Source organism: Rhynchophorus ferrugineus, unplaced genomic scaffold (assembly GCF_030347505.1).
Source record: "Rhynchophorus ferrugineus isolate W39M unplaced genomic scaffold, kcgeb_rfMv2 rfM1, whole genome shotgun sequence".
Classification (NCBI taxonomy): domain Eukaryota; kingdom Metazoa; phylum Arthropoda; class Insecta; order Coleoptera; family Curculionidae; genus Rhynchophorus; species Rhynchophorus ferrugineus.
Window position 1 is genome coordinate 80,201,431 of NW_027472580.1, and position 14,028 is coordinate 80,215,458.

At 33.6% G+C, this 14,028-nt stretch overlaps 2 long non-coding RNA genes across 2 annotated transcripts in view; one reads left to right on the forward strand and one right to left on the reverse strand.

Moving 5' to 3' along the window:
- The window catches only part of LOC143190964 (uncharacterized), a 257,772-nt gene that overhangs the window by 115,595 nt on the left and 128,149 nt on the right, over positions 1-14,028 (reverse strand). The window lies entirely within an intron of this gene.
- Positions 11,537-12,093, forward strand: LOC143201281 (uncharacterized). Its single transcript, XR_013006922.1, has 3 exons — positions 11,537-11,697; positions 11,763-11,802; positions 11,859-12,093. It is a non-coding gene; the product is annotated as an uncharacterized LOC143201281 (long non-coding RNA).

Below are 14,028 nucleotides of genomic sequence, written 5' to 3' on the forward strand. Positions count from 1 at the left end.
GATATCGCCTAATTGATCGGCTGAGGGTCCCGAGGGACGCGACTGGGGGGCGGGCGAGGGTTTGATCGTTGCGGGCCGAGGCGGTGGGTCCCTTCGTCTGACGGCGCGAGAGACGGATAATAAATTATGGGATGTGTGTTAGAGTGTGTGTGTGTGTGTGTGTGTGTGCTGGATTAGATTGGGTGATGGTCTTTGTCCTGGTGCGGAAGCAGTCTTTGTTCCAGATATCCACATTGATTTTTTTAGATATAAGTTATTTTAATCCCATAGAAGATTTAGTCTGATCGGGATATCCAATATTTTTCGCTATTTACTACATTCCGAAATAATTATAAATTAAGTATATAATATTATTTTAATTATTTTAACAATTGCACAAGTGCCGGCTTGTTTGGAGTAGTAAAGGCGATAGGATGGTCCTCCTACTGTTGCTCCTGTAGTTGCGGATACGAATCCTGCTTGAGCATGGTTGTAAATTTATGTTTGTGATTGTCCTTGGGCAAAAGTGCAAAATCCGACAAGGAAAATGATCCCAATCACGCTAGTAACCAGACTGGGTAAGACCGGATGTCTTCTAGGGTAATTTCTAAGTTGTTCACTCGCAAGTCGGTAGGCGCAATGCCGAGGACCGTGGTTCGGCGGCTACGTTGAACTGTAGATCTAGTTCAGATAAACCCTCGTTGGTAAAAAGGAGACTTTAAAATAGTTAAAAAAATATTGCACGGGTATACACAATGTTGAACCTGGGCAACCTAATAAACCAATATAAAGTAAATTGGGGGGCTGAATTTAAATCAAAAGCTCGTTCTTTAAAATCGGTTTTAGTTTTTGAAATACTCAATAAATTCAATATTTTACTATTAACAGATCAATTGAAAAGTCCCATGCCTACCATAGGAAAACACATTTTTTGACAAAATTAGTTTTTTTTAATCAACATAATTCCCATAATTAATTAATTATAGGGACCCTCCAACTTTTCGATACCATTTTTGTAGTACGATTTTGTCCTTTGCTTAAAAATTTCGGCGTCACTTTCGGCGATCTCCTCCTCATTCGACGAAAATTTCATTAACATTATTTTGAGATTCAAACATTTCTCCGAATTATCAACTCCTCATTGTTTTTTCTTTGACAGAGCTTTCTCATACCCAAATATTCGTGAACGATACGATCTACACGTTTAGTTGATATCTTTAGAATGTCTGTTAGTTCATTCAATTTCAATTTAAGGTCATTCAAGATCATTTTGTGGATTTTTTAAATATTTTCGTCGGTAACAACTACTTTTGGGAGTCCACTGCGTTTTCGGTGCTCATTTCACCACGTCTAAACTTAGCATACCAATTCTTGATGGTTGATTTTCCTGGGGCAGTATCCGGAAATTCGGCTTCAAGCCAAGCTTTTGCTTCAACTGTGTTGTTTCTGTTCAAAAAGCAATATTTTATCAACACGCGAAATTCCTTTTTATCCATATTTTTTCACAATAACAAAAGTTGCTTCACTCAAAATGCTATAATTCACAAACTAATGATCCGACAGCGGTCAAATTTATACACGCATATTTTGAGGGTTAGAGCTAACTAAAAAACATATGGATTTAATTCTAGTAGCGCCATCTATTTGTCATGATGGGGACTTTGCAATTGACCTGTTATTGAGCATAACGGTGGCAATTTATTGGATTAAAATGCATGAATCAGAAATGAACAAAATCTCTTATACTGCTTCGGACCTGTTTCACGCTTTAGGATCTAACAGTAATCGCTCATCATATCTTTGTCGTAAAATCCTTTGTATCTTTTCAATTTTTGCTATATCCTTTTAGTAGCTTTTTTTTTCGTTAGTTATGTCGTCCAAGTCTTCTATAGCAGGTCAGCAGATAGTCAGTCAGCAAATAAAATGCTTTTCTTCCATAATGAAATGGCTTTCATTGCTCGCCGGTGATGAAGGCGATGTTCTTAAGACATTTTTTGTGCTTTTTGTACTTGGAAATGGATCAGTCACTGTCCTTATGTGTAGCTGGCTTCGATACTGCTAATACGTCAGGTATTTATATAGTTTTTTGCACATATATCGACAACATTCGAACGAAATGACCTTTCTATTCGCTTCATGACGTTGGCACAGAAAATGAAAAGTATACATTTTCACGAATTGACCACTTGTATTACTTTGTCCTTCACGCGTTACAAAACACGAAGGTACCCAAGACTTGTCAGTGTTTAATACAGCAAAGTAATGTAAATATATATTTTTGAGTGTATTTTTTATGATTACTTCACGTTTACTGAGAATATAATATCCACATAATGACTCTGATATCCACATATTGACTGAATATAGAATTGACTCTGAAATTTTACCCGTTCCAAACCACAATCACAGCACAATTAAGTTCCAAATGATTTTTAATATAAAGTGGTCAACCTTTCTGAAAGCACAGTGCTGCCATCATTGAAGAACTCAAAAACCAGAATCCATATTAACAACGGATTCAGGGCATCAAATAACGTTAAGACTCGCTCTCGTCTGCTCAGAGCAACTAAAACAAGTAGCCCTGAACCGTTTCAATTTAACCTCCCTAGAGAATTAAAAGAAAAGCACAAGAACTGATTAGCGAGAAGAGCTCGCGCCACACTGGACCCAGAGGATAACGCACGGCACAGCGCGCAATCAGAGAAGTCAGGAACAGGGTTAGAGCTTGGAATGAGAAGAAATTGGAATCATTTCTTCAAAAGCTAGGCAACCCCTCTTCCCGAAATGACCTCTGGCGCGCCGCCAAAAGCGTAATGGGAAAAAATTCGCAATCCCCTCTCTGAAGGCTGATTCCTCTACGGATATCGCCTTCACAAATCCAGAAAAGAGCTCCTCGCAAACGCGTTCGAGAATCAAATGAAATGCAATCCATCTCTGGGCCAACCTCAACAGACATTATCCATCACAAACGATACTATCCCCTCTCTAAAGAGGAAAGATTTCCAGTCAGTTCATCTTCTGAAGAGCATAGTCTCTCCCAGAGACCTTCAGCTCTCCATAAAACGTCTGTCCTCCAAAAAAGTTCCAGGCCCAGATTGTATAACAATAAACCAACTAAAAAACCTCACTAGCAAGCAACTATCTGAACTTGTCAACAATATCAACTCCATCCTGAGGTTAACGCATTTCTCAAAGTCCTGGAAACATGCCCTTGTCCTGGTTATTCCTAAAAAAAATGCCAAATCTAACCTAATCTAACCGTTTGTGAAAAATTTCATAAATATGCTGAGTGTGAGGTTCTCCATAGGAACCTTAGAACACGATAACACCTTCATAAAATTCCTACCCGTCCACAAATCCCGGTAGTAAACAAACTACGACAGTCCCAGTCGTAAGCCAGGGTCTCTGTCGCCCGCAAAACAATCATTTGAATTGTCCATTTGAATTTATGGCCCCACAAATGAAAATCAGGTATAGGTGCGAGTATAATTTTTTGTTTCTTGTCTGTTTTTTATCACTTTTTTTCTTTACTGAGAAAAATTGGTACGTTATATATTAATCGAAATATTTTTCATCATTTTTGCATTTTTTTTTCATCTTTCTGATCATATGGCTATACTGTGTCGGAAGAACGATGGTGGTTTGACATTAGTTGATTTATTTTCGCATTTCGTAACGGTATTTGCCACATAAAGCTATGTTGCGTTGATATGAAGTGATTGTCAGAAGACGTTTTGTCCTAGTAGATACATTTGGTTGACCCTACACAACTTCCCAGTCAATCATGAATGTCGTATTTTTTACAACCCTTGTAATGTGTGGGTTAATGTTGTCATGCAAGAGGATGACTTCTTGCATGAGACGTCTATTACTCTATTTGCTGCTCTTTAACTAGTATCTGTCGCAACAAGTTCATCCATTTCTAGGAGATTGTAACCCCTACATCTCCCATCATATGCAAAACAAGACTTTATGGCCGTAAATATACCATTTCTGTGTCAATGTGGATGCCTCTCCTAGATTAACCCGTGACTTTTTGCGTTTGCAAATGTCATAGTAGTTCAGATATATTTAATAGAAAACTCTTCTTTTTTGGCAGGGCGCAAGCTATGAATTCTCAATGTTGAAATAGAAACGACGACCCATCGTATGTAAGCGTCTTGAAAAATTTGATTCATCAACTGCTAAGATCTCTGAAAGTTCTTTGGTGCTTTGAGCAGGATTTTAGCCGAATAAGATTATGCTATTTTCCCTGTTATACTCTGGTTTGGAAAGTTTAACATGACAATAAGAAAAAATATAGAGCCAAAATAGTACAGGAATTTTTACATAAAGTGAAATTTTTAAGGTGATATGTGCAGCGCATAAATCTGATTTAAATCCAACTGAAAATTTCTGAGACTATGAAATTTATATTATTCTTTTATATATTGGCCGTCCGCAATGGGTTCGTACCAAATCTTTAATGTTATCAGGTTGAGAAAATTGATATCATGCCTTGCCCCCCAGCCTATGCCTATGCTTTTTTCGGCCCCATTGACTCTTGCAGGTATTTTTATAAATTACACGTCTTACAATTTTTTATTGGCCTTTTTTACAAAACAAATTTTTTTTTGACATGTTACTAAATCGATCGCTAACATGTAACAACTGAAGCAATGAAATAAACTGAACAACTGAATTTAAATCTGTCAATTCTCAATTCTTTTATTTCTGTAAACCTATTTGTTATATCATGTTTTGTCAACATTTTCTTTAATACACACCTTGTCCTGACAATTACGTTTATATATATGTATATACATATATGTGTATGTATATATATATATATATATATATATATATATATATATATATATATATATATATATATATATAAATGTGTAAACAAATTACACAATTATCATATAAAAAAATGTTGTTGCAAATAGGCTGGTTATAAATTTACAACGTCATTCGACATAATAGTCGGCCTTGGATATGCGTTTCGGACGAAAGTAAACTGCGTTGCCATGGAAGCTAGAATTAAATTTGACAAGTGCACGTGCTACGATTTGCCACGACAGGTTGCGTCATTGTCAGCTTCAGCAAAATTGTATTTTTACCAGTTTATATATTTAAACTGCCGTAATAGTCACGGCACCGAAGCAGAGCGAAACTTTCGAAGCACACGCTAATTGTTTAGTTCTGGAAAGGTTGATCATCTAACAAATCTGTCCGTTATGTCATTTAATTTTACAGTTTTGTATTTTTATGGATTATATTTGAATATTTTTTGGTTTAGAAAATTATGATTGATTTTATAATTCAAGGATAATACACAATTCATATTGTTGTTAAAATAATAATAGCAAAAATAATTTCAAAAACTAATTAAGGATATATGTTCCATTTTGATGGATCCATGCCCTTTTTTCATTTTTGCCACCATAGAACTTCTGATATTTCCGGGAAGAAAATACTGAACCACCAAACATTTTAGATGAGCTGTCGTTGTATTTTTGCTTGTTAGAAGGTAAAAAAGAAAACTGACGAAAATTACTTTTTGGGATCCTCATTTTCAATAACTTTATATTGATATGTAGAATATATTATGGCTTATTATCTTTCAAAAGTACTATAACAAAAATTTATTGAATAACTATTACTAGATATATAGCTGAAAGAACTGAAATTGTTTTTCTTTGCAAACTCAACATTTTTTTGCTATTCTTCCTGCTATATCACGTACAGCTTCTTAAACAAATAAACTAACATCTTTATTTATCACTGGTAAGTTAAATATTATATCAGTCTATCTCAGTCTATATGTAATATAAATCTTTCAATATCTTTCATGTTTATCTTTCAGGCATATGGCTTAACTATCCATTTGTGATTTGAGCCATTTGATTTAAACCCTATTCTCTTTCATGTTTGGACTGCTTACCTGTTGGCTATTGTAAATACATTTATATGCCTTTATATTAAAATGCACGGTTGTATGTATTTTAAAAGTATGTAATTATTTCAACAAATAATAAAAAAATATATTATGGTTTTCATTTGGAATTTATTTAGGGTTCTATTTATATATAAATAATATATTGCTTAATATTTAAGATCCGGAACTAATGAGGAATGAGGAAATTTATTATAAATAATTTAATGTTTACGTACATTACATATTTCTAATTCGTTGTCGACATATTTATATGATGCAACTTCAAAATTAATTTCGACATGACCTTATTTAACAATATAACTGTTGGCTATGTTCTTATAATTAACATATTCTTCACGAATATATTCAACAGTCTAGTATGCAAACACTATTTTATGCATAAATAAATGATACACAACTTTGATGTGTATCTTAGAAACTTCTAGAGATTTCTTTCTCAAATTTGTCTAGCGGAGTGGCTAAACCTCTACTTTACTTAAGTAAATATTGTAGTTAACATTCATCCAATATTAAGTCAAAGTTAACAGGGCCATGTGTCCATATCACAAACATCACTCACAAACAATTATCTATTTTATCGGGGAAAAGAAGACAACACCTTTTTCTGACGGTTCAGACAACTCTGCCAGTTTAATCCTATTTTAATGTCAACGAACCCTTAGAACGCAGATACACGTCACGTCATCATATCTTATCACCCTAAATATCAGATCGATTTCTTAGAATATCCAGTGCCGTATTAATCGTGTTATATAATATACCTTGTATACGTGTTACCTTTAGAGGGCCCCTTTTAGTTTTGCTGTTAAAAAGACATCTTCATATATAGTTTGAACATTAACAATCCTCCTTGGTCCACCGAATCCTATATTCGCCAGAATTTGAGTTTTTCGCTGACCATTGTACCCCTATATCTTTGTGGCTGTCTTTATTCCTAATATACCATGGGACGATAACAATGCTACGAAGATATTCCTTTTGGTAAGTCTGCATCATGTTAACATTAGATTTCTTTGGCTTTATAACATTAACATTTTATTTAATGGAGTTTGTTGTGGAGTATTAATTCGAATAGTCGTTCAAGCAATCATCACACTCTTTGAGCATCATACAAACTTCTGCTCGTTTCCTTTTGAAATGTTTTTTTTTGTTGAAATATAAATTAGTGATAACGCGTAGTTTGTTACCAGTATGGCAATTTAAACTTTTTGTGAGTAATATTATATATAATACTATAATTATAAACTGCAAAACGACCTTATAACATAACTGAAAAATACGCAAGCATATGTAGGATAAATAACCGAAAAACTTTAGAATTAGTTCACGTATTCAATTCTGAATGCAGAAAAATGGACCTGTGGTATTAACAAAAGAAGATATCACTAAATTCAAGCAGCATGGTGAAGCATGCAGTATAAGAAGGAAACCTGGAGATACTACCTGAACAAAAGACATGTTAGGTCGAAAAAAATACGGTACAAAAATATAAAAAAGCTGAAATATCAGAACGAGCTTTTGCTGACTCTGTATTGCTGATAATTAACCAAAACAAAAATTATGGCGACAGGGGATCCATAAGAAATAAATATACAAATACAAAAACCAAGAATACAACTAGTAATTTCATTCAAACATTATATCAAATTCATATAAATATGGAGAATAGAAATTGAAAGTAATGGGACGTTAAATAATACCAAATAATGAATTTATACTACGCAATAAATAGCAAATTAATTAATAAGGAAGACAGTTGAAACAATACAAAAATGAAAATATATAAAACAAAATACTACGACTCGAACGATCGGTTATAAGATATAGGTTATATTAAAAAAGAGAAAAACAAAATTCAAGCAACGGAAATGAAATATCTCAGAAGGATAACAGGAGGGACGTTAAGATGGGAGAAACTTAAATAAAAAATCTCTAATACATAATTAAATAAATAAATAAATATAAAAACAAATGGAATAAATAGGATGGAATGCAATTAAAAAAAGAAAACTGGAATATTCTGTGAATAACATACCATTTAAGGAAACTCAGGTTGGGCAGCACAATACGGTAAAACCAACAGAATAAAAAAGTAGTGACCCTGAGCTTCACATCGTCACAGATGAACTATTATGATATATTAGTATTAGACTTGGACCTTTTAAGATACTATATCTGGCAATTATAATAAAGCGTGAGGAAAAGGACCAAATATGTTGCCATTTATGAGACGTTTTTGATATTTTGCAGATAACGTAACCCATTCTAGGCTTTCCAAATTTCCTAGAATCACTTGTGTTTTTATATTCGTTTTGTACAGAAAAAATTTAAAAAATAATATGCTAATATAAGTCACTTTTATACATGTGTAGCGACCTTGAGGCATGTCGAATTTTACATCGTGGAATAACGGTCTACAAACTACCCATAAATATAATCCCAGATGTTGAACACGGGCGGGGTGCCAACAGCGAAAACTAGAACCCGATAACGAATAGTTGGCGGCAACCCCGAGACGTTTATCTGGGATGTTATTGAAGGGTATTTCGATTCATTCAGTGCTCAACCCTCGTTTGGTTTAGACGTGCCATCTTCGACTGCCCAAGCCTCGTCTCCAGGTAACACCGCTGCCATCCGTTTTATCTAATTGTAATTTTCACATTTATTTTTATATTGCCAATAAATAACGGTCACATAATGTAAACACTACTGTTTCATTTTGTTTTACCTCCTGTTTTTCACCGAGCCACATCATTTACCCTAAATTTGTTATATGTTTGTTAAATAACAGAACATATCCCTTAAGCCTAACATATCGCTATCCCTTAAAACCGATAGTTAATAAAAGAAATGAAAAATGTAGGAGAAACATAACCGAGTTTGGGAAAACGAAACGATATTATCGCCGATTATTCCTAAAAGCAAACAAATGCATGGCTGTCGTGCGAAATAACGAACGAAAAAAAAAGAGAGTCCAATATTGACGGTCGATAGGTAAGTTCGAAATAGGCCCAATAGTGGTCCTCCTTGCCCCGCCGGTCCCGTGACGAAGCGGTGCGACGTGTTGCGAAAACTCATTTTGGAAAAATCGGCGGTTCGCGAATCCGAAACGGATGACGAAAACGCGGCGCAGCCTTACGATAAGAGCGCGCAAATAGCGGCTTTAAAAATGCTCACGTGGAACGAAAAAAACACGCTGATAAGCCTAATGTTATTAGTGCTCGGGCCGGCTTTTTTTCTCAGCGTTCTTTTGTTGTTTTTGCGTCTGTTTTACGCGTTACGACCCGGGAACAATGAATATTTGTGTTTATTCGCCCATGTAATATTATGTAATTATATATGTACTAAATACATTGCTTGAAAAGACCACGGGGTAATGGTCTTTGAGTAAATATCATTGTTTGTCAGTATAACGCATTTCCGAAACCTTGATCATTTTGATATCTTTCATGTCGTAATGAATATCTTGGAGTCAATTTTTGGTGAGGGCAGATCTGGTAAGTATAATTAATAGACAGGGCAACTTTGAATTCAGTTCATCAATTCATTTTTCTCAAAGAAACTGTGGATTTGATGACGTTATCTTGATTGAAAAATGGACTATTTTTTCCTATTATAAAGGGAATGGGCAAAATAATCCACACGATATTTATTTATTAATAAGATGTTGAGCCACCAATAGCTGTAATTTTAAATTAGCTGTTATTCCATTGTAAATGTCTGAATATTTTCTTACGGAATGTCGCATTCTTGTATCAACATATCTGCTAATTGTTTCAGTGATGTTGCAGATGGAAATCTCAACTCCTCTTCAGTTTCTTCTCTAAAGCCTTCTCACCTTACATAACAGTTCAATTATGTTGAGGTGAGACGATTGTGCTATCCAACGAAGACGTGTATTTTAAAAATTAATCTTTTAGAACTTCAACAATCTGTCCGTGGGCAATAAGTATTATTATATAATTTCCGTTATACAATATAATTATACTGACTTGTAGAAGATCGCTTTAGTAAGTGATCTGCTGTATAAACTTATAATCTAAATAATATTCTAAAGACTGTTATATCTCACTTTATGTGTGTATTAATCAGTTCGAATGGTAGTATGCATTTGAACCTAAGCATTCACTGTCATCGCGCACACTTAACTGTTTGGCGAGTATTTTTCACTAACATTTTTGATCACACTCGTTATGGATTCCAAGTGGATATCGCTCTGAATTAGTTTGTTGGAGATGTAATATGGGGCGTCGGATATGGCTCGAAACACTTTATTCTGGAACCTTCGAAGGATAACTATGTTAGATTTGCTAGTAGTACTCCACTGTTCAATACTATAGGTTCAGACAAGTCTTATACAGCTACTAAGATCAATGAATTCATCACGTTTTTTTCACAATTTTTTGATAGTGTTTAGGCTGCTGCCTACTCAGAACTATATAAGCATGGGAGACCAATGCAGATATCCAAACGATGTTATTTTCAATATATAACGGCATAACTGGGCTTTTTAAATATAAATACAATTTAATTAATACACACTTGTTTCATTCAATTTCAAATTAATCTCGTCCAATAGCCTACAGGAATATAAATTTCTTTGAAATCAGTACTGCTTTTTATATAATTTGATCTGCTAAAATATAAGGGTATTTTAAAGAAAAATATATGCATTTACAAATAAAATAATGGTGCTCAGAATAACACCTGTAGTCTATCCAGAGTTTTTTATACATACGTCATCAAGATGTTTAATGTATTGCCTACCGCAATTTGTAAATTCCTTTTAGAATCAGGCAATAATTTCCTTCTATTTTATTCTAATCAAAAAGAGACACAACACAGACACACGAACTATCCTCTCAAAGTCGTTCGGTTGTCAAACGTATACAAAGTTCTTCAAATACAATAGGATAAGAGGTTATAAACCAGCAAACGTTATTTTAGTACATTGCTTGTTTTGATAAATTTCAAATCGCTGCTTATTACTATTCTAGTACTGACAGATTGCGTCTCTAATCAGATACTTTGAACAGGAACAAGATACTGGTGGCCCCCTATTGGACACGGTCACTGAAATATCTCAAAAAATGAAAAATATAATCTTGAATTCACCGAAAAGAAACCTTCATACTAAGCGGCTGACGAATCAAGATCAGCTTGATGTTAGCTCTATCAGAGATTAAATATATGAATTGTATAAAAGCATTGAGTGGTTTTTCAATACAAAAATAATTTAATACAATTATTTCAAAGGAAACTGTTAGTCTGGAAACTATCGAAGAGGTGTAATGGAAATTCCGGATATTGCTTTTGAAAGAATACAGTTTTTAAAAGTATACAATAAAATGAAGCAAGGCTTATTATTTTAATTTATTTATTTGGATGAGACATGGTTATTTCAGAATGGGACCCAATACTCACTCATGACAAGACATTAATAAAGATACTGTTATGATAACAAAACTTGATGGAAAAAGGGTAAACTTTGGAATAACGATTGATTAGGTTTCATTAGTCATAACGCACAATAATTCATTGCAGATATATTGTATTTAATGCTGGAAACAGGAACGGTTAATAATACCTTCGATGTGGATGAACTCCATCAGAGACATTGCAGAAGAAATTGATAAATGATGGAATTGTGAACAGATGTTTGGTATATGGAAATTAACAGCTTAGCTATTCACTGGAATGAAACTTTCTGAATATGATATGAATCAATGCTGCCGATTTATAAGACAGGGTAATGAGAGTGGAAATAAGTAAAGGTGAGTATATAATTAATATATGATAACTAAGGAGAAATACAGTTATATCAAAATGTCTTTACAAGAGTGCACTGCACCGAAGGACACAAGAACTAAGCGTAAAAGGTAAATATGCTCTATAATGAAAGTAAAATATACTTGGATATATAATTGTTAATCAGGAGGATTAGGACTCCAGGGGTTACAACTACAAATGCGCCTAGAACTCTCACTCATAGGTGGTACGAAAAAGAGTTCAATGTAAATATAATCAAACACAACCCTAACCTACAAACTAATATAACTGTGTACTTAATCATAGTTTTAAGTCCTTCGATAATATATGAATTAAATTTATTATATTGTAAAAATAAATTATATTTGATAACAGTATTTTTGTTTAATTATTTTATTTAGATTAGAATTTTGTTGTATGTCAAAACTAAACTGAACTAAAACTCAAGATTGATACGGCAACATTGCGACGTTCTGACGTCACAAATTTTGATGATTTATGGACAAAATAACTTTGGATACACTATATACATATTTTTATATTCTTGTTGCATCCTTTGCTATATGACGTGATGTTTCCATCTCTCTGCCAGAATGGGATTTTTTAGAGTAATTTATTTCCTACAGGATTGTCAAGGTCATTACATTTCTTTTAAATCAGTATTGCCGTTTATATGTTTAGATTTGCTGAATAATATTATTCAAAATGTGTACATTTTCTTTGCTTCAGATAACCAATTTAAATTGAAATCAAATTTTAAAAATGTAAGGCTGTAACGAAAAATATTTGAATTTGCAAAAAATGTAATGAAGCTCAAATTAACACATATAGCAAGTTTTGTATTCTTACCGCATCCTTTGCTATCTGGTTTAATGTTTCTATCTCTCTGTTACAAGGGGCCTCTTTTTTGAGAGTTTATATTTAGTATATCATTCAGATGTAATAATGGGAAATACGAATGGTACCGAAATAGAATTATACGCATCGAAAATAACCGTATCCTTACAATGTTCTTTAATTATGCGAGTCACGTCTTGAAAACATTTCGAATGCCCAATACCCGAATTATTTCAAAACTTTAGCGAATTTCAAATTATTTCGAAACGGTTTTTTATCACCCGTTTGAATAAAACCAATTTTTTTAGCAGGAAACACTGCTAGCGTCGTTATGGTTATTTAACTTTGAGCTGTAATTGTATTCGAAATACGTAAGGATCGATTAACGATTCTATTCAATCAAGTGACCAAATCTCCATATTCGCGGAAATCTTTCGCTGTTTATGATTCTGCCTATTTGGTTTTGCGATAGTTTTTGACGCGTTAGCAATGTCATCGACTTTTGATTGATGTACAAAAAATTTTATCACGGATTTTACTTTCTGTATTTATGAATGAAAACCTACTTTTCTTTAAATACATCTCAGCGGGGTTACAAAAAAAAGTTATCCGTTCTTCATATTTTATAACTATTTTTATTGTTTAATTGATTCTGAATATGTATATATTTACGTATTAAATACTAGTATATATTTCAATCACAGTTATGTATTTGTCAATATTCGAAGTATCAATTCCAATAACTAATGAAAAATCCCATAAATCTTAACTTAACTGTTAAATATTTTGGTTTTAATATTACCTTAAATAAAAAAATAATTGTTCATGTACTACTACATAGAGTTATTTAGTACGCTAATCGTTGCCCAAAACTATGGTTCTATATGAAGACATCTGCTATCGAAGTCCAATTTTTGGTGATGCTGCTCTGTCAAATTGCAATTGTCGGTTTTGGATTTAATGATTTAGAAAACTTTTTCTTTACTCTTTGTGATTCCACAATCTGCCATATAGGCAATAAGTATTTCTTATGTCTATATTATATTTATATGGCATGCAGAAAATCACTTCATTAAGCGATTTTCTGTATATAATATTATCTTAATTAAATAGTCTTATTCTAAAGTCTACATGAGAATGCTCTGTGCAAAGTGGGTGCCGCGCGAGCTCACTTTTGTCCAAAAACAACGAAGAGTTGATGATTCCGAGCAGTGTTAGAAGATGATCAAGCGTAATTAACCCGAGTTTTTGAGTCGATATGTGACAATGGAAGAAACATGGCTTCATCATTTCACTCTGAAGTCTGATCGACGGTCATCCGAGTGGACTGCACACGATGAACCCGCTCCAAAGCGTGGGAAAAAACAACTGTCGGCTGGCCAGGTTATGGCGTCTGTATTTTTGGATGCGCATGGAATAATTTTCATTGACTACCTTGAAAAAGGAAGGACCATCAACAGCGACTATTACATAGCGTTATTGAACCGTTTAAAAGACGA